Source organism: Zeugodacus cucurbitae, chromosome 2 (genome assembly GCF_028554725.1).
Source record: "Zeugodacus cucurbitae isolate PBARC_wt_2022May chromosome 2, idZeuCucr1.2, whole genome shotgun sequence".
NCBI classification, from domain to species: domain Eukaryota; kingdom Metazoa; phylum Arthropoda; class Insecta; order Diptera; family Tephritidae; genus Zeugodacus; species Zeugodacus cucurbitae.
The window spans coordinates 35,472,324-35,492,809 of record NC_071667.1 but is presented as its reverse complement, the minus strand read 5'-3'; the positions used below and the strand labels follow the sequence as shown (position 1 = coordinate 35,492,809).

General features: G+C 37.3%; 1 protein-coding gene across 10 annotated transcripts in view; it reads left to right on the top strand.

Annotated features, from left to right (window-relative positions):
• Ttll5_0 (tubulin polyglutamylase TTLL5) overlaps positions 1-20,486 on the top strand; it is a 133,123-nt gene that overhangs the window by 49,293 nt on the left and 63,344 nt on the right. For 2 of the 10 annotated variants that reach the window (XM_054226124.1, XM_054226126.1), the window contains one exon: positions 18,858-18,979. The exons of 5 other annotated variants lie outside the window; for them this stretch is intronic. The gene's annotated coding sequence lies outside the window, so the exon portion shown is untranslated. Of the gene's footprint in view, positions 1-8,102; positions 8,257-8,634; positions 9,366-18,857; positions 18,980-20,486 lie in introns of those variants that run through there. 3 more of the 10 variants (XM_054226125.1, XM_054226129.1, XM_054226127.1) reach the window with 3 other exon arrangements.

Below are 20,486 nucleotides of genomic sequence, written 5' to 3'. Positions count from 1 at the left end.
GGGTTATATATACATAAATGATCAGGATGACCAGTAGATTTGAAATCCGGATGTCTGTCCGTCCGTCTGTCCGTGCAAGCGATAACTTGAGTAAAAATTAAGATATCTTAATGAAACTTGGAACACATGTTCCTTTGCACCCTGAGGAGGTTGCTTTCGAAAATGGGCAAAATCGGTCCACTGCCACGCCCACAAAATGGTGGAAACCGAAAACCTATACAGTGTCATAACTAACCCTCTAGTGCATATGCCTGCCTACAGACGGGGTGTTTTCAAAATCAGATATAAAATATTTCTTTTAATATTAAAATTCGGATTTTTTTTCAAAAGAACGCTTAAAGTTCAACTTACGTAATGGTTTTTTCAGATTGGCAATACTACTTCTAGTTTTGACGTACTGTCAATTTGAAGTGACAGATTAGCACTTTCCCGCCAATTTAATTATTTTTGCAATCAACACAATTTTCTGAACAACAAGAAATATAAATTCTTGTGTCGTTTCAAGTTGAAAAAAATACTTACGGGTGTGGAATTTTGTGCTCTTTATGATAGTGTTCGATTTATAATAAAAAAACTAATAGCAGGTGAGTAAATTCGAAAATATTGAACTCCGCCTTGAGGCGGACTCATGCATTGCGCTGCCTACCTTTTTCAAGTAAAATGAAATATTTGTGATACAATTGAAAATTTTTCTTATTTTATTATTGAATAATAATCAGATATGTCGCGTTATTCTAAGACCCATATGACGGATGAAGAAATTCGACAATATTTCGAAGAGTCGCAATTGGTAACTGATACTTCCGACAATGAATGCGATTTTGATAGTGACGATTCTGATATGGATCCAACCTACTCACTACCGGAAAATGATACGATCATTGATGCAATGCTAAACTCCTCAGAAATGATGCGAAACGCAATCGAATGCAGTTTGAATGTGACAGACTTTGAAGAAAATGCTGAAATAATTGAGCTGCCACCGATTCCTCCATTGCCTGTTTGTGACGTTACTTCTAGTGTATTCTTACCGTCGACAGTGACACGTTCTGTGCACAAAGCATTAGAATCGCAAGAAAAAATCGGAGTCCTACCAGCTGCAAGTGATTTGAGAAACGATATGAGTGCGATAAGATCGATTCTTTGGAAGAAGAAAAAACTTCAGCTGAGTGTTGCAGATTTGGCTTTTCAAGGCCAGGACATGCCGGATTTTTTAAAATGTTTAAAAACACCTTACGACTGCTTTGCATATTTTGTGACCGAAGACTTTCTGAAGGTAATTTCTAATATATAACAGTTTATTAAATTTTTAATAAAAATTTTGCAGGCAATAGCCTTACAGATGAACTTGTATGCCAAGCAAAAAGATATATCTTCAAAGTTTTGTATCGATCACCAAGAGCTGCGTAAGTTTTTGGGAATATTGTTGTTTACGTCTGTTTATCGCTTTCCTAACAGTCGCTCATATTGGGGACAATACGGATTAGATCCGATACGTTTATCCATGACATGCAATCGATTTGAAGAAATTAGAAACCACTTGCATTTCAATAATGATGCGTCTCGTATAGAGAAAGGTCAACCTGGTTATGACCTCTTGTATAAAATAAGGCCGCTAGTAAAACATTTCAACCAACGTTTTTCTTCAGTTCCAATGCGGCAGAGACTTTGCGTTGATGAGCAAATGTGTGCCACGAAAATGAGTGGAAACCCAGTGAGGCAATATATGCCAGCAAAACCTCACAAATGGGGAGCGAAACTATTCGTGATTTGCGATTCCTTTGGATATTCGTATTCCTTTGAAGTTTATTGTGGCGCCGGCGATAACAAAATTTTGCCAAATTGTCCAGATCTTGGTGCTGCATCCAATGTTGTAGTTAGGTTGTCACAAGTCATACCAAACAATGCCAATCATATTATTTACTTTGACAACTTTTATACCTCATTGGGATTGCTATTATATATGAGAAGTCGCGGAATTCACAGTTTAGGTACAGTGCGAGGAAATCGAGTACCAAATATAAAACTTTCCACAGACGCAGAGCTGCAATCAAAAAAAGTAGCACGTGGGTATAATGAAGAATACGTGGGAAGTGTTTTTGGAGTAGACATAAGCAGCGTTTTGTGGTACGACACAAGAGCAGTTCGTCTGTTATCCACCTACGTAGGAACAGATGCAATTGTACATAATGAAAGTTCATATTCCTTAAAGGCAAATCGTTGGGATCGAAAATTGAAACAAAATGTTGAGGTGGATTGTCCAGCTATTGTGAAAGAATACAACCAGCATATGGGTGGTGTGGATTTGGTTGACGGATTGATTGGTCGATACCACATAAAAATGAAAACCAGAAAATGGACAAATAAATTATTTTACCACATGCTGGACGTGAGTATGGTGAATGCATATTGTCTTTATAACCGACTAAATAAGGACGTCCTAAAGTGTAAACTTCCTGACTTCAGATCAGAAGTGGCAGAAACACTTTGTTTGATTGGTTCGACAAAACCTGTAAAACGTGGTCGTCCATCGTCTTTAACACCTCCACCAAAAGCTAAAAAGACGTATCACCTATCAGAAAATATAAGATACGATCAAATAGGACACTGGTGTAAGTTTTTGGACCGCTCAGGCAAAAAAATGTGCAAATTTCGTGGATGCAAATCAGAAACTCAGGCATTTTGCATTAAATGTAAAATTAATTTATGCAATTCAACGGCAAAAGATTGTTTTTTCAAATATCACAATAAAGAAGAAATGAAAACATAAATTTATATGAACATTTTAATGCATAGGTCCGCCTTGAGGCGGATTACCTTATTTTACCTGTAAAAGGTACACAAATTGACAAATCGAAAAACTAACATCAGATTCGTCTTCACAGACCTGAATATAGTCTAATATAAAAATCACAGTCGAAACAAAAATTCATGCATTAGAGGGCTAAGCCATAAATAAAGTTATGAAAATGAAATTTGGAACATAGGATCCCATTAGGGAGGGGCACATTTGGATGTAATTTTTTTGAAAAAGCAGGCGTGACCCCGCCCACAAATAGGTTTTTTGTATATAACTCGCAAACCAATAAAGCTATATAAGCCAAACTTTCTGCAGTAGTTTCTTTTAGCCATTTCTTAATACAGTCCAAAAATGAAAGAAATCGGATAATAACCACGCCCACCTCCCATACAAAGGTTAGGTTGAAAATTACTAAAAGTGGGTTAACTCCCTAACGAAAAACGTCAGAAACACCAAATTTTACATAAGAAATGGCAGAAGGAAGCTGCACTGAGATTTTTTTACAAAATGGAAAATGGGCGTGGCGTCGCCCACTTATAGGTCAAAACCCATATCTCAAGAACTATTCAACCGATTTCAATGAAATTCGGTATATAACACTTTCTTGACACCCTCATGACACGGGTGGAATATGGGCGAAATCGGTTCACAACTACGTCTACTTCCCATATAACTCAATTTTGAATTCCATCTGATTCGTTCACTTTATAATGTATTCATAAGAAACCAATGAAGCTAGCGGAATAAAACTTTACACAAATACTGTATTTGAGCTGTGACATCACTTGTGGAAAAATTGTCAAAATTGGACCATGACTTTTCAAGACCCCTGATATCGAACATGAAGAACTCAGTGCCTAAGGTTAATTTTTCACCGAAAATATAGGTAAATCCCTCAGATATTTTAATGTAATTCGCCTACAACTCTACATACAACGCATAGTTAGCCGTCGAGCGGCTTTTCAAAATTTTTAACTCGTGATATCTTTTGAATGGAATGTAGGAATAATTCAAAAAGTTATATAAAGGTTTTGAAGCGATCTTAAATAATAAATCATTTAATTCGATAAGGATTAATACTAAGGTATAAATAAAGAGCCTTTTCAAGTAGTGGCATTTTAATTAATTTTTTTGTATAAAATCGCTTATTGTGACAAAACTATAATAGTTAGACATATGATGTCCAGACGTTTTTTGTAGATAATGATAGGTTCTACAAATTTGTAGTACATCACTTTGTTACATCTTCAATCGTTTTCGCAGCATTCGCGATTAATGAAAGTTTTTTGGTATTTTTTTTACATTGTCGGAGTTTTGGTAAAGAACCCTATTTTTTTTAAACTAAATATAGCCTATGTCACTCAGGGATAGTATAGCTTTCCAACGGTGAAAGAATTTTTCAAATCGGTTCAGTAGTTTTGGAGCCTATTCGAGACAAACAAACAAAAAAACAAACCTTTCCTCTTTATAATATTAGTATAGATAGTATAGATATATACAGAGGTAGTCAAAGGATGGAGTCATATGTAGAAGTTCACGTAAGTGAGGAAGTCAGAAGACTGTCATTCACTTGGCAGTGGCCAGGAATGATTCTTTTACATGTGGCTCAAGCTGCTCACGACTTCCGGTCTTAGACCAAGTATCCTCTGGGTAGCCAACAGACATCCGTTTGGAGGCGAGCTAAAGTGAGAAGGCGAAACCCGCCTATGCGGTTGTGCCTAGGGTTTGGGACCCACCACATAAAAACACCCCCCAATGGAAAAGAAGAAACAGCCTCAGATGAGAGACCCCAATTTTGATGACGACCACTGCAAACGTTTAAAGACTACGAATTAAGGGCATGCACCTGGAATGTCCGGACCCTTAATTGGGAAGGTGCCTCTGCCCAGCTGGTTGATGTCTTCGTAAGAGTAAGGGCTGACATCACCACAATCCAAGAAATGCGATGGACGGGACAAGGACGGAAGAAGGTGGGTCCTTGTGACATCCACTACAGCGGTCATATAAAGGAGCGCAATTTCGGTGTGTGATTCGTAGTGGGAGAGAGACTCCGTCGTCGAGTCCTGGCATTCACTCCGGTGGATGAACGTCTAGCCAAAATCCGCATCAAAGCGAGGTTCTTCAACATATCGCTGATTTGCGCCCACGCCCCGACGGAAGAGAAGGACGAAGTGATCAAAGATACCTTCTATGAGCGCCTAGAACGTACCTATGAACGCTGCCCCCGCCACGATGTCAAAATCGTGCTTGGCGATTTCAACACTAGGGTGGGTAAAGAAGGTGTCTTTGGCACAACAGTCGGAAAATTCAACCTCCATGACGAAACATCACCAAACGGTCTGAGGCTGATCGACTTTGTAGGGGCCCGAAATATGGTCGTCTGTGGTACTAGATTCCAGCATAAGAAAATCCATCAAGCTACTTGGATGTCCCCGGATCGAATCATTCGCAACCAGATCGATCATGTTGTGATAGATGGACGACATGTCTCCAGTGTTTTTGATGTACGTACTCTTCGTGGTCCCAACATCGACTCGGACCACTATCTTGTAGCAGCTAAGATACGCACCCGCCTCTGTGTAGAAAAGCGCACACGTCAACAAACACAAGGAAGGTTCGACATCGAGAAGCTGCAATCACAACCGACAGCCGAACGATTTTCTACTCGACTTGCACTACTGCTCTCTGAGAGCACTCATCAGCATCTCAATATAAGAGAGCTGTGGAACGGCATCTCAAACTCATTGCATACCGCTGGAGCCGAAACAATTGGTATTCGGCAACGATAAAAAACCAGTTGGTACGATGAAAATTGTCGTTCCGCAGTGGAGAGAAAACAAACTGCCTACCTCGCAACGATGTGATCGACCACAACACGTTCGGGGTGGGTTAGATATCGAGAACTGAAGAGGGAAGCGAGACGCATCTGCAGACAAAAAAAGAAAGAGGCCGAAATGCGTGAGTACGAAGAGCTTGAGAAGCTGGTAGACAGAGGTAATGCTCGAAAATTTTACGAAAAAATGAAGCGGCTTAACGAAGGTTTTAAGACCGGAGCACACTCCTGCGGGACCCCCAGAGGTGATCTATTTATTGATGACCAGAGTATACTGAGTTTGTGGAGGGAACACTTCTCAAGCCTGCTGAATGGCAGTGAAAGTACAACACCAGTAAATGGCGAACCCGATTCCCCAATCGACGACGATGGAGCAGATGTTCCATTGCCCGACCGTGAAGAAATTCGAATAGCAATTACCCGCTTGAAGAACAATAAGGCGGCGGGTGCCGATGGATTACCGGCCGAGCTATTCAAATACGGCGGCAAAGAGCTGATAAGGTGCTTGCATCAGCTTCCTTGCTGAATATGGTCAAAAGAAAGCATGCCTGACGTTTGGAATCTCAGTGTACTCTGCCCAATACACAAAAAGGGAGACCCCACAATTTGCGCCAATTACCGTGGGATAAGCCTCCTCAACATCGCGTATAAGGTTCTGTCGAGCGTACTGTGTGAAAGACTAAAACCCACCGTCAACAAACTGATTGGACCTTATCAGTGTGGCTTTAGATCTTGAAAATCAACAACAGACCAGATATTCACCATGCTTCAAATTTTGGAGAAGACCCGTGAAAAGAGGATCGACACACACCATCTCTTTGTCGACTTTAAAGCTGCTTTCGACAGCACGAAAAGGAGCTGCCTTTACGCCGTGATGTCTGAATTTGGTATCTCCGCAAAAATAATACGGCTATGTAAGTTGACGTTGAGCAACACCAAAAGCTCCGTCATGATTGGGAAGGACCTCTCCGAGCCGTTCGATACCAGACGAGGTTTCAGACAAGGTGACTCACTCTCGTGTGATTTCATTAACTTGATGCTGGAGAAAATAATACGAGCTGCAGAGCTAAATAGAGAAGGTACAATCTTCTATGAAAGTGTAGAGCGACTGGCGTACGCCGATGATATCGATATCATTGGAAACAACACCCGCGCCGTTAGTTCTGCTTTTTCCAGACTGGATAAGGAAGCGAAGCGTATGGGTCTGGTGGTGAACGAGGACAAGATGAAATATCTCCTGTCATCAAACAAACAGTCAGCGCATTCGCGTCTTGGCTCCCACGTCACTGTTGACAGTCATAACTTTGAGGTTGTAGATAATTTCGTCTACCTGGGAACCAGCATTAACAGCAATAACAATGTCAGCCTGGAAATCCAACGCAGAATCACTCTTGCCAACAGATGCTACTATGGACTAAGTAGGCAATTGAAAAGTAAAGTCCTCTCTCGACGAACAAAAACCAAACTCTACAAGTCTCTCATCATTCCCGCCCTACTTTACGGTGCAGAAGCGTGGACGATGTCAACATCCGATGAGACGGCACTAGGAGTTTTCGAGAGGAAAATTTTGCGGAAGATTTATGGTCCTCAGAACATTGACAACGGCGAATACCGCAGACGATAGAACGATGAGCTGTATGTGTTATTCGACGACATAGACATAGTCCAGCGAATAAAAAGACAGCGGCGACGCTGGCTGTGTCATGTTGTTCGAATGTATGAAAGTGCTCCAGCTCTGAAAGTATTCGATGCAGTACCCGCTGGTGGAAGCCGAGGAAGAGGGAGACCTCCACTCCGATGGAAGGACCATGTGGAGGGGGACCTGGCTTCGCTTGGTATAACCAATTGGCGCCAAACTGCCAGAAGGAGGGATACGTGGCGCGCTGTTTTGGACTCGGCTATAACCGCGAAAGCGGTGTCTACGCCAGTCAAGAAAAAGAAGAAGTCAAAATTATTTACAAATCGCACGTTTTTTTACAAGTTTCACACAAAAAGGTTTCGCTTGTTGTTGTTATTGTCGCAGGTTAACAAAATGATATGTTGTTGTAAGCCCTGATCTACTCCCGAGCGAATGAAGTCGGTTTGGCAAGAATAGCTAGAAATATGGCTGAGAAATAAGAAAATGAACTAAAGACTCGCAGTAGTCAAAAGTATTTACACACACTTTTTTTTGCGTAAAAGTATTTAAACGTGCGATGTGTAAATAATTTTGAACACCTGTGTATATATATTATATAAATATGCATAGACTCATAAAAAAAAAATCAATAAAATTTATATATCAAATATTTTAGCACAACTGAATTCATGTGTTTAAATAAAGTTTAAATATATTAGATAGTACTTACTTTATATTAGAATAAAAATATGACTACCGACAACTTTCCGACTGAAATTCCTAATTCAAAATATTAATAATTGGCAGTACATACATACGTTAAAAACGAAAAAGGGTCTCACATTTTTTAGTTCATAGAGTTTGGAAAATCTGCGGATCGAGTTCCATTAATTAATTACGGCTAATAATTATTGTATACTTAAGGATTAATATAAAAAATAACTATTTAAATCCCGGTTAGCGATAATAAGGTGTATTAAAACAACCGGTTTCGAACTTGCAGTGGTAAATTAAGTGAATTAATATGTATCAACTTGCAAATAATCAATCAGACAAAATACTAATTTTTGGTCATTTAAATTAAAATACCCAACATTTATTACGGCTAATAATTATTGTATACTTAACGATTAATATAAATAATTAGTATTTAAATCCCGGTTAGCGATAATAAGGTGTATTAAAACCACCGGTTTTCGAACTTGCAGTGGTAAATTAAGTGAATTAATATGTATCAACTGGCAAATAATAATTTTTTTATATATTTTTCCGTGGAAAATTAAAATCCCGCTACAGATCACAAAACATTTCTTCAAATACCTTAAAATTTCGCGTTTACATTTATATGCATGTTCTAAGTTCTTATAAGTGATCTTGCACGGCGGTTATAAATGTCTCCTCGCATTATTTTTCTGGCAACATTTCAATCCGCCGTCCCCCTTTTTCCAATTGCTAAACGTCAAAACCTCCTCATCTCGACAAACTGTCAAGGTTTAGATAGTTTTGACGTTTCATATTGCGGTCTCACTTCCAGTGAGATAAGGGTTGTTCATCTCATTTTCTCTGATATAAGTGTATCGTGTATGGCCACTATAAGGCAGACGGGATATAATTTTTAATGAGGTATCCGCATACTCTCGTGTACAAATTTAACTGGACGACATTATTGTTATAAATATCATAAGCAATAAGCCTACATTAATATTATGGACATTTCCAAAAAAAATATTAAAAGAACTAGTTTCAGAGCCAAATTCTTTGAATTGAACTTTCTATAGGCGGAGGTATATGACCATTCGATAGTTTTGAAACTATATATAGTGGTGTGAAATATTAAACTATCGATAGCGACATCGATAGTATGGCAGCTCTGCCCTGGATACTCCAAGTTGAAGTTATTATTTATTGATCTCTGTGGGAGAGAATTATTAGCAGTTTTTATAGTTATAGAAATCGCATTATTATAATTGATTGGATTTGTTTTCGGACCTCATATCTAAATTGTTATTTATTAACGTTACAAGTTATTGTAGGGATACAAACTTATTACAAATCTGTTTGAGTTAGAACGGAAGCATCAAAAGCTCTTTTGGGAACTCCTTAATTTTGTAAAGGTATGTTATTCCTTCTGGTCCTCATAATTAATAGTATACATTCTGTTTGTATCAATAAATTCATATATTTTGTGTTGAATTCTATAGAGAGAACAGTTTATATTACTAGTATTTTATTTATAATTATTGAGTGTGGTATGTTCGAATAGAATCTACATAGATATAAACATATATCAATAAGTAAGAATAATAAATGGTGACGTCATTACAATCCTTTGTAGTTGATAAAATTCAATAGGCGACGTGCTATTTTATGTCTCTTCACTTTACAAGATCATCTAGCCTCAGATTCTAATAATGTCAAGTATTTCGCTTGAGTTCAATTCTCACTAAAAAGGAATTTAATTACAAAGGGTTTCTCAATAACCCACGGGGTCATAATTTATGGTTGATACCTTCCCCGACAATGATTTAAATTAGTGCGACCGTACAGTTTGTAAACAAATCGAAAATTAAAATGAAATGAAACGACGTTGGTGTGTAAGACAAAGAAATAAAAAAACTATAATTATTCCCATGCATTAAAATAAGATATTCAGTCTTAAATGCGAATATCTCGAAAACTGTAAGTCTCCTGCGGCAACTATTATATATATTCGTAATCTGGAGATCGTCCTCTTTCCAACCATACCCATTTTAACTCTGAAATCGGGGGATACTATACTAAAGCCGACCCCAGTCTTATTCCAAACTTCATGTGAATGCATTTTCTTTTCTCGATGAAAGTTGTTTTCCTTTATATTTCAACACTATACATGCTGCATTACCTCTTTGAATGTATTCTATTTTCTATATGATAAAATAACACAAAATGGTTTTCTATTATGCCCGTCTCACTCTCAATTTGAAAATCCTGGTACAGGGTAGAATAAATTTTTTTTAGAAAAGAATACGCTATTATATTCTAATTTAGGAATGCAGTTACACATGTTTTTGTTTGAGACTACGAGTTATAGAATGTTCATTAAAACATACAATTATTTAAAAAGCTGTAAAAAATAAATTTATACACTGTTTTATTTATTTACTTCTCATGAAGTTTTATGTATATACGTTAAAACATTTATTATGTCATTCTGTTTGTTGCAGTTTTCTCTTGTTTGGCTCTTTTGTATGAAATTTCTCTTCTAATTCTTATTCCAAATAAAACTTCTTTCTTGTGTAATGAGACACATCTTTAAAGAGGTTCTTAATGGATTTTATGTTATTCTCTATTAACTCTAAAAAACGATACTGTACTTGTTGCATTTCCGTTTCTTTACTCAACAAGTTTTGTCTCTCATCTTAATTTGATATTTTTTTTAATTGGACACATGTTGGGGTGATGGGTATATGAGTGCTGGCGTGTATACCGGAATTAGTAGTGGCGACATCTGCGTCCAGCAAAATTTCTTCTAAAATATTTGATACTTCTAGATTTTCCTCTTGATGTTTCTTGCTTCCGACTAATCCGACCATTCTACCTGGTGAGTCCATCTGATTATCGAACTGCATCAAATTCGCAAAAGCTTCTTCCAAAGGTGTCAGTGGTATTTGTTTATTAAATCCTCCTCCTGTTGCTCTAGCTTCGGACTTAGTGGGTACCTTTGTTCCAATTTTACATCCTACTTTACCTTAAATATATATAGACAATTCCATCTTCTCGAACGAAGCATTGCACATATTTCAACTAAAAAAAATATGAACCAAATGATTTTTAATATTGACAGTAGGATTTTTTAATAGCTCTTTATTTGCCCTACATATAGTGTTACTGTTGATTTTGGAACGAATTTCATTTTGAAGATATTGCAAAAAACCAAGGCATTCGCACGGGACAAAAAAAGGAAATCGTTTTTACGGACAACGATTCAAACGCCGATTTCAGCTGATTGTGAGCGATATTCAAATGTTTTTGATTGTAGAAATTGAAAATAATGTATAGTTTTTTTTAATTAATATTTACCACATTCGCACGGGACATTTTTTTTTATCACGATTATGATGATTAGGTTGTTATAATACCGAATTATTTAAAAAGGAAAATCGCTTAAAAAAAGCAGTAAATGTATTTATTTTTAAATAACATCAAACGAGAAACACAACAAGATCGGATATACCTGGAATTCATTTAACTATTTTCCAGTTTTTATCTAAATTATATAATTAGAAATTATTTTCAAACTGATCAGTTGACATTCAATAAATTATAATTCAATAAAATCACATTTAATATTCATTAATATCGTTGCCATGTTTATCCAAACTGTTATTGGTGATGGTCATTCTTATCATCTTCATTATCATCACTGCCGTTATTTACACCGTTCTACCAAAACAGCTCAAACACATTCCTGAGCTTTTTTAGATGTAAATAGATTTACGATTTTATTACTTATTGTTAGGCTTTAAACAAAGCAGATTCAATAAATAAAGAAATATGTATAATAAAAAAAATTTACACAGTAATCACTTATAATTAAATCAGCAGCCAGTACTGGAAAAATTTTAAGGATCTTTTTTGGCAACCTTCGCATTCTTGAAATAATAAAATGTAATTCTAAATATCATGAATCCATTTTTCCCATCTGCACTTTTTTGAATGATATTTATTTTTAATCTTTATAACGTGCTTCTTGAGCTTCCTCTGATAATTGGTTCCGTATATGCAGTATTTATGCAAAGTGGGTGGTGTATAACTTAAAAAAAGTGTTGTTGTTTTAGGTGCAAATACTCGAAATTTCTTGTGTCACTAGGCACTACAAATATTAGTATATGCATTTGATTTAATTTTATTGAGATTATTTCAGTAGAGCTTTGTGTATTTAAAAAAAAAAAAGTCTATATATATTACTGTCCTTTTTGTTACCAAAGCCAAGCTTGGGTTGGTCAACTATTAACCCTAAAGTTTCTTTAGATTTATTCTGAGTTCTTCGTTTCGTTTGAGAAACATTTTTTCAGAATCCGTTCTAGCCTTCCATTTTTATACTCTCGCAACAAAAGTTGCTAAGAGAGTATTATAGTTTTGTTCACATTGTTTGTGTCACCAAGAAATAAAAGAGTTAGATATGGGGTTATATATATATAAATGATCAGGATGACGAGTGTAGTTGAAATCCGGATGTCTGTCTGTCCGTCCATCCGTCCGTGCAAGCGATAGCTTGAGATATCTTAATGAAACTTGGAACACATGTTCCTTGGGACCGTGAGTGGGTTGCTTTCGAAATGGGCAAAATCGGTCCACACACAAAATGGCGAAAACCAAAAACACATAAAGTGTCATAACTAAGCCATAAATGAAGTTATAAAAGTAAAATTTGGAATAAGGGATCGCACTAGGAAGGGGCATATTTGGGTATAGTTTTTTTTGGGTATGTGGGCATGTCCCCGCCCACAAATCGGTTATTTATATATAACTCGCAAACCAATAAAGCCATATAAACCAAACTTTCTGCAGTCGGTTCTATTCTCTTCTCTTCCATACACCATTAAAATAGTTGAAATCGGATAATAACCACGCCCACCTCCCATACTAAGGTTGGGTTGAGTTGGGTTAACTCACTAACGAAAAACGTCATAAACACTAAATTTTACATAAGAAATGGCAGATGAAAGCTGCACTCAGATTTTTTTACAAAATGGAAAATGGGCGTGGCGTCGCCCACTTATAGGTCAAAAACCATATCTCAGGATCTTCTCGACCGATTTTAATGAAACTTGGTTTGTAATAGTTTCCTTACAAAGTTTTTTACAAAATCAAAAATGGGCGTGGCATCCCTGATAACACGGATAAAAAATGGGCGAAATCGGTACACAACCACGACTACTTTCCCATATAACTCAATTTTGAATTTCATCTGATTTCTTCACTTTATAATGCATACATAAGGAACCAATGAAGATAGCGGAATAAAACTTTACACAAATAGTGTATACCATCTCTGGGTTCTTCTTCTTCTTGACTGGCGTAGACACCGCTTACGCGGTTATAGCCGAGTCCAAAACAGCGCGCCACGTCTCCCTCCTTCTGGCAGTTTGGCGCCAATTGGTTATACCAAGCGAAGCCAGGTCCCTCTCCACCTGGTCCTTCCATCGGAGTGGAGGTCTCCCTTTTCCTCGGCTTCCACCAGCGGGTACTGCATCGAATACTTTCAGAGCTGGAGCACTTTCATCCATTCGAACAACATGACCTAGCCAGCGTAGCCGCTGTTATTTTATTCGCTGGACTATGTCTGTGTCGTCGAATAACACATACAGCTCATCGTTCCATCGTCTGCGGTATTCGCCGTTGCCAATGTTTAAGGACCATAAATCTTCCGCAAAACCTTTCTCTCGAAAACTCCTAGTGCCGTCTCATCGGATGTTGACATCGTCCACGCTTCTGCACCGTAAAGTAGGACGGGAATGATGAGAGACTTGTAGACTTTGGTTTTTGTTCGTCGAGAGAGGACTTTACTTTTCAATTGCCTACTTAGTCCATAGTAGCACCTGTTGGCAAGAGTGATTCTGCGTTGGATTTCGAGGCTGAAATTGTTGGTGTTGTTGATACTGGTTCCCAGGTAAACGAAATGATCTAGAACTTCGAAGTTATGACTGTCAACAGTGACGTGGGAGCCAAGACGCGAGTGCGCCGACTGTTTGTTTGATGACAGGAGATATTTCGTCTTGTCCTCATTGTTTCATTTGTGAAAAATTTGTCGAAAACGCACTATATCTTTTCAAGGCCCCAGATATCGAAGATATGGGTAAACCTCTCAGATAATTTAATGTCATTCAGAGGAAATTGTTTTCTTCTAATAGTGTTCTGTTCCAAAAATTATTAAAATCGCTCCCATATACCTTATTATAGGTTTTTCAAAAATACGGTGGACTTCATTCCGCATATTTGTATTGGTTAATATGTGAGATATCTTAGCAAAATTAAGTGAGCGTATAGTCTTGGATATAGTGCACCTTGCTAGTGAAAATGAATGAAATCGGTTCAGGAATTACCTCAGCCCTCATATACTGTATATGACGATTTTCGTTATTCTATTGAACTTTATTCTTCAATAAATTGCGAGAGTATAAAATGTTCGGTTACATCCGAACTTAGCCCTTCCATACTTGTTGTATTATATATGTAATTTGTAATATTTTGTTAGGGGTCTAGAAATTCTAATATATGACGGTCGAGAATTTTTTCAAATTACTTCTTCCAAGAAAACTCCTCTTATATCGGCTTTATTCCATTTAAGTTAGACATAGACCAGTTTTGGTCCTTTGCGATACCAGATGGAGTGCTGTAGTTAATGAGGAGAAGTCATCCTTTAGGATGCCTGCGCTTGACGCGAATTTCAAAAGGCTTTATGGCTTCACTAACGAAATCTCTTCCAGATTCTCGTAATGTGTAGCCCCCAAATACTGAAGCCGTTGTCTTGATAATGTAGAACATTCATACAAGAGGTGGACACTAATGTCCATAGGAGCAGAGATAGCACACCACCTTGTAGGGTGTATCGTTCTATTCTGCTATTATCATTCTTGAAGTCAAGAGGCTTTTGACCCACCGTTGTATTGCAGTCGCAACGCCTATTGACTCGATTCTGTTCAGAATGGCTTCCGTTGACACGTTGTTGAAAGCTTCGGAGATGACCAGGAATGCTCCGAGGGCATATGCCATACATCCCAAGCTTTTACAAAGCTGAATACCAGTGAAAGAAGTGCAGTCTCTACGGATCTGCCTTTTGTATAAGCATGTTGCGCTTTGGACAAGCTGCCGGTAGGCGCTGCATCTCTGATATGCGTATCCAATTTTTTCTCCAGCGTTTACAAGAGGAAGGAAGTTGAGCTTATGGGTCTATATTCTTTTGAGTATGTTGGATTGTTTTTACCTGCCTTTAGTATGAACACAACCCTAGCCTCTCCATGAATGCGGCACATAGTTGAACCTCAAGCACCACCTGAAAATCATTTTTAGCCACTGCACAACTAACCATTAAGCTTTTTGCAAGATGGCCGAAATGATTCCATCAGTACCGGGTGGTTTAAATGCGTCGAAAGACTGGATTGCCCATTCTATCCTCCGTTCCGTTGTGATATTTTAGGGTACGCTTACAGCCCTTTTCCCTTCGTAAATGGGACTAGCCGCGTTACACGCCCGGGAAGTACACACTGAACAGGTCTTGTATTGAATCCTCACAGTTTTCCGTCCACTCTCCGTCACCTTTGCGAATTAGACCAAGCGAGGGAGGGATTTTGGATAATAGCTTCCTGAGTCTCGCTACCTCGTTGGTCTTTTCCAAACTGCTACAAGGTTTTTCAGGACTGACGTTTATTCTTGCGCACCAACTTTTTGTAGTCCCTTAAAATATCCTTGTACTCGTTCCAACAGTCCTCACTTTCTGCTTGTTTGGCCCAGTTGAAAATAACACGTACCATGCGTCTGTGCAATTCGAGCTCCTTGTTCCACCAGGGGAGAGCATTTGTGAATAGATTCACGCCTGCCTGCCTAGGGGAAACAGTTTGTATTTCTGTCGCCATCTTCCCCAAGTTGTCGTACATAATGTCTTCTGTCGCCTTATTGATCTGGAGGATGTAGCTTTGGCCTCCATATTCATTCGTCGATTTTCCCCACGCTCAACACCCACCCGATGGATTATTGCGGCCCACCACCTACAGTCTCCCATTCTCCCATAGGCTAGGAAGCGTTCTTACAGCTTCCTTTACCCATGTAAGCGACGGGTCATCCTTGCACTTTAGGATTTTAACTCCGTTAAGCCAAAAATATGGGCATGGGTGCGCTTGGCTCGGCATCCATCCTCGTGAAGAGGGCTTTCAATAGCTTAATTCACACTATCTTCCACCGCTCCTGTGACATCTGCCCCAGAGGGTTACTACGGTCAATGAGTGCCACGATCAGATGTCGTTTGGCACTCTCACTGACCGCCGCCGCTGCTTTGGACGTTGTTGCTTTATCGTCCGCATGCCTCTCAGCTACGACCTTGCATTTTCTCTTTTTCGCTGGCGCCTTCGGTTCGCTCTATGTCCAACGCTGCCTCTTTTCAGCTATTTACTCCTCAATCCGATTAGCAAATGCTGGATCCGAGGCATTGCACCAGTTCCGTGTTGCGAAATGGGCCCGGCCGGTCTTCACCTCCTCTCTGGCCTAAGCCAACCGTTGCATCTCATCTTCCTTCAGGTTGGACTTGTCCTCGAGTCGGTTACATATTCCGACCACCGCTTTGTATCTGGCCTTGGATTTCATTCCCTCCTTGTTAGGCTTCTTCCGGGGCCCTCTCATGTTACCAGAGTTGGTACCCACGGTCGACTGCAGAGAAGAGTGAAGAAGCTCTTCTTCTTTTTCGGCGTTAATAGTTACGGCGCTTTCTTGGTCCGAGTCTTCGAGGACTGTTGCACCAGTGCCCCCAGCCCGCTTTTCTCCTTTTTTGTCTATCTCCATTGTGAGTTTTTGAGTTCGGGGGCCTCTACCCCTAGCGTTTTTTAGCTACCGCCTGGCACCTCATTAGCAATGGCCGACATTTTCCCCCATCCATCTCCTTCTGGGGAAGCATATGAAGCAGTCCACCTTAGGGAAATGAATGGAGAATTATACCAGCCTTCGCTGGATGACGCCTGCCACCACTATCATGCCTTAGCCAGCCAAGCGGCAGCTTGGCTCCACGTCAGTGGAAGCAGCGCCACCCATTGTCCAGATGACACCCGCGCGGAGGATACTGCTAAGAGGAATTTTTTATCGACCTTATTCCATTTAGTCAAAAACAAATATTTTTAATCAATCACTAAACACCTAAGTTAGGATATTAAAGAAAAACAAAAAATATAAATATAAAATAACAACTTGCTGATGTATGTGAAAATCCAATGAATCTCCAACAGTAAAGCTAATAATAATAACAACAACAAAAAACACCTTTAGCGTCACAAGGCGTAACTCAGACACAAATTATATTGATAAATTTCAAAGTGAAGAGTATTACAAATTCAAGCATATCTTCTGAGATGCACTGATTCGCAACCTAAAATTCTCTAAAATAACACTTATTTGTTCAGGCTTTCAAATGGTGTTTAAATCTTAAATAATAAATCTTAATTAATAAATACACTAAAAACCTACTTTTGCAAATATTTGCCATCAGAAAATTTAGTAAAATACTTGAATAACCACCTGGGCTTGATGTTTTCATGGTTAGTTTTGTAAATTTTTATAATCACTTGGCATAAATACAATTTAATTACAACAGGCTCATTTTTTTATTTTGAAACTTTTCGTTTCTTTTTTTCACAAATATTAAGTTCGAAGCTTCACTACATTACCGTTAGGTATTTGACATTTATTTTTCTGCTTATTGGTGCAGAATTTTATGTACTTTAAATTTGTATACTAGGTTTTGATGGTGCTTTATTTTTAAATTAAAGGCCATATTTGGATGGAATTTGTTTGGGGGAGTGGGCGTGGCCCCACCCCCTAATAGGTTTTTTGTATATGTATATCTCGCAAACCAATAAAGCTGTATAAACCTAACTTTCTATAGTCGGTTCCCTTACGTACCCTACCATACACCATGAAAATAGTTGCAATCGGATAGTAACCACGCCCATCTCCCATACAAAGGTTAGGTTGAAAATTACTAAAAGTGCGATAACTCACTAACGAAAAATTCGGTATATAATATATACTTGACACCCTAATGGCACGTGTGGAAAATGGATGAACTCGGTTCACAACCACGACAACTTTCCATATAACTAAACTTTGAATTCCATCTTATCCCTTCACTTTATAATATATACATAAGGAACCAAAGAAGATAGCGAAATAAAACTTTACACAAATACTGTATATGATCTGTGGCATCACTTGTGGAAAAATTGTCGAAATCCCGGATATCGAATATGAAGAACTCAGTGCTCCATGTCACCGAAAATTTCGGTAAATCTCTCAGGTATCTTAATTTAATTCAGTGGAAAAATTTTTCTTCTAATATTTTGTCTCTGTACCAGAAATGGTTAAAATCGGGTCATAACTTCCCCTAGCTCACATATACCTAATTATAGGATTTTCAAAAATACTAAATCGCTTAATATGTGAAATATCTTAAATAAATGAGCATATAATCTGAATATATGGGTCAAATTGTGTTATCTTAATAAAAATGTAGCACTAAATTGCGAGAGTATAAAATGTTCGGTTGCACCCGAACTTAGCCTTGGGTTTTTAATTAATCCGAGAAATTAGCTCCTTTGGCCCCACTGTGCTGCGGCTGCTTGCAAAAAAATTACATTATAATTAAGAGCATTTTAACTATTTTATAAAATAAACCAGGCTTGATACTATAAATTTGTTTTTAAACACTTTTCCCATGACAGTTTTTTTTCAATAACTCTCTTATCTTTATATATTATATTTATATAGTTTTGTTTGTTTTGAAATAAAACAATTATTTTTATGTTTTTGAATACTTTTTGTATAACTTCTTTCGGGAAACGATTTTTGCCAATTTCACTTTGCAGAGAAAGTCTACTGAATAAACACGCTCATCAGAAAAAGTAACTGTAAGCTTGCACAACACATAAGTCTGCATAATTGAAAAAAAGGTGGTCAAAAATATTTAAATAACGAGAATTAGAAGCCGGTAAGTACCATGTTGCCTATATACCGTATCCCAAACCATCACACCGTCTTCGCGGCTATGGTGATGGGTTGGAAAACATTCCTCTTTCCTAAGAGCTTGAAAATAACAATTAAATCCGCCGGGACCGTAGAAATTGAATGGTTTTTCATCCGAAAACACGACCGATTTCCTTTCATGTTTCCAACACATGTTGCAAAATTGTAGCATTGCGTCCTTCCGTTTATAAGCATTTTTTTTTTAGTTATTCATTAAAACCACCATATAAACAAAAGTATGAAAGTTACATATATTTTTCATTTTCACAGCATTTGTTCAAAATAGATCCGTCTTTAAAGCCAAGCATCAAAGGAACTTCTTCGATGTCTAAATTATGAGATATGTATCTTCAAAAAAAAAAATGTATTATTACTGATTCTTAATAAGGCATTATATTAAGATTTTTAACCATACAACACCAACGTAAATATTATTACGTGCATTAGAAAAAGCAAAGTGGAGTACATAATCTTAAAAGAACATTGCATTCCATTTTATTGTATAATTATAATAATTACACATAGCATAGCATAGCACACTTGAACAATTCCTGTTTGATTTTTTTAAATTTACGTACACTATGGTTAATATACCCTCGGGCATTGAAGTTGTCAACAAGTGAAGTGCAAACACCATTGTATAGAGAAGTAGAGAAACTCCAAAAACCCACCTCCAGAAACTACTTTTGACATTTAAGCCAATATGTTGAACTAATTCATATTCCCCAAAAAGGGTTTCACATAATAAAAAAATTGTGTATTATTGTTTATTACCATTCGAATTTTTGGTAGTATTATGATGTTATTTAGTATAAGTGGGTTTCTCGAAATATCATTGTAATGCGATATGGTAAGAAAAGTTGGCAGTAATTTAAATAGTATTTTAATTTAATTATTTTGAAGTATTTATAGACAAAAAAATTTTATAACTTATTCGTTTTATTTTTATTGTAAATACAAACCGATTTTATGCGCTTTAATCAATGAATAAAAAATGGGAGAGATCAAGCAGTTATTAAAATAACACTTCTTATAACAATGAGATAAATTTGTTACTTTATCTACTTTATGTATTTGTCTATATTTAGACAATACATTATATGAACACATTTTTTTCTTTTAAATATTAATTGTATGTCATATATGGCCACTTTATGGCAGCAAACCTATTTACGAAGTTAAGGTTTTTTTCAGATTGTGTAAAAATTATTTTCCTAGTTACTACATTCAAATATATAAATATTTGTCCCTTTTAAACAGCTAACGCTAAATCATATAAATCAAAAAAATTTACACTATGTTTTCAAATGAGTACAATACATTATATATTACCTATATTAAATTAAATTCTGTTCAATGTTGATTTTATGCGCTTTAATCAATGAATAAACATGGGAGAGATCAAGCAGTTATTAAAATAACAGTTCTTATAACAATGAGATAAATTTGTTACTTTATCTACTTTATGTATT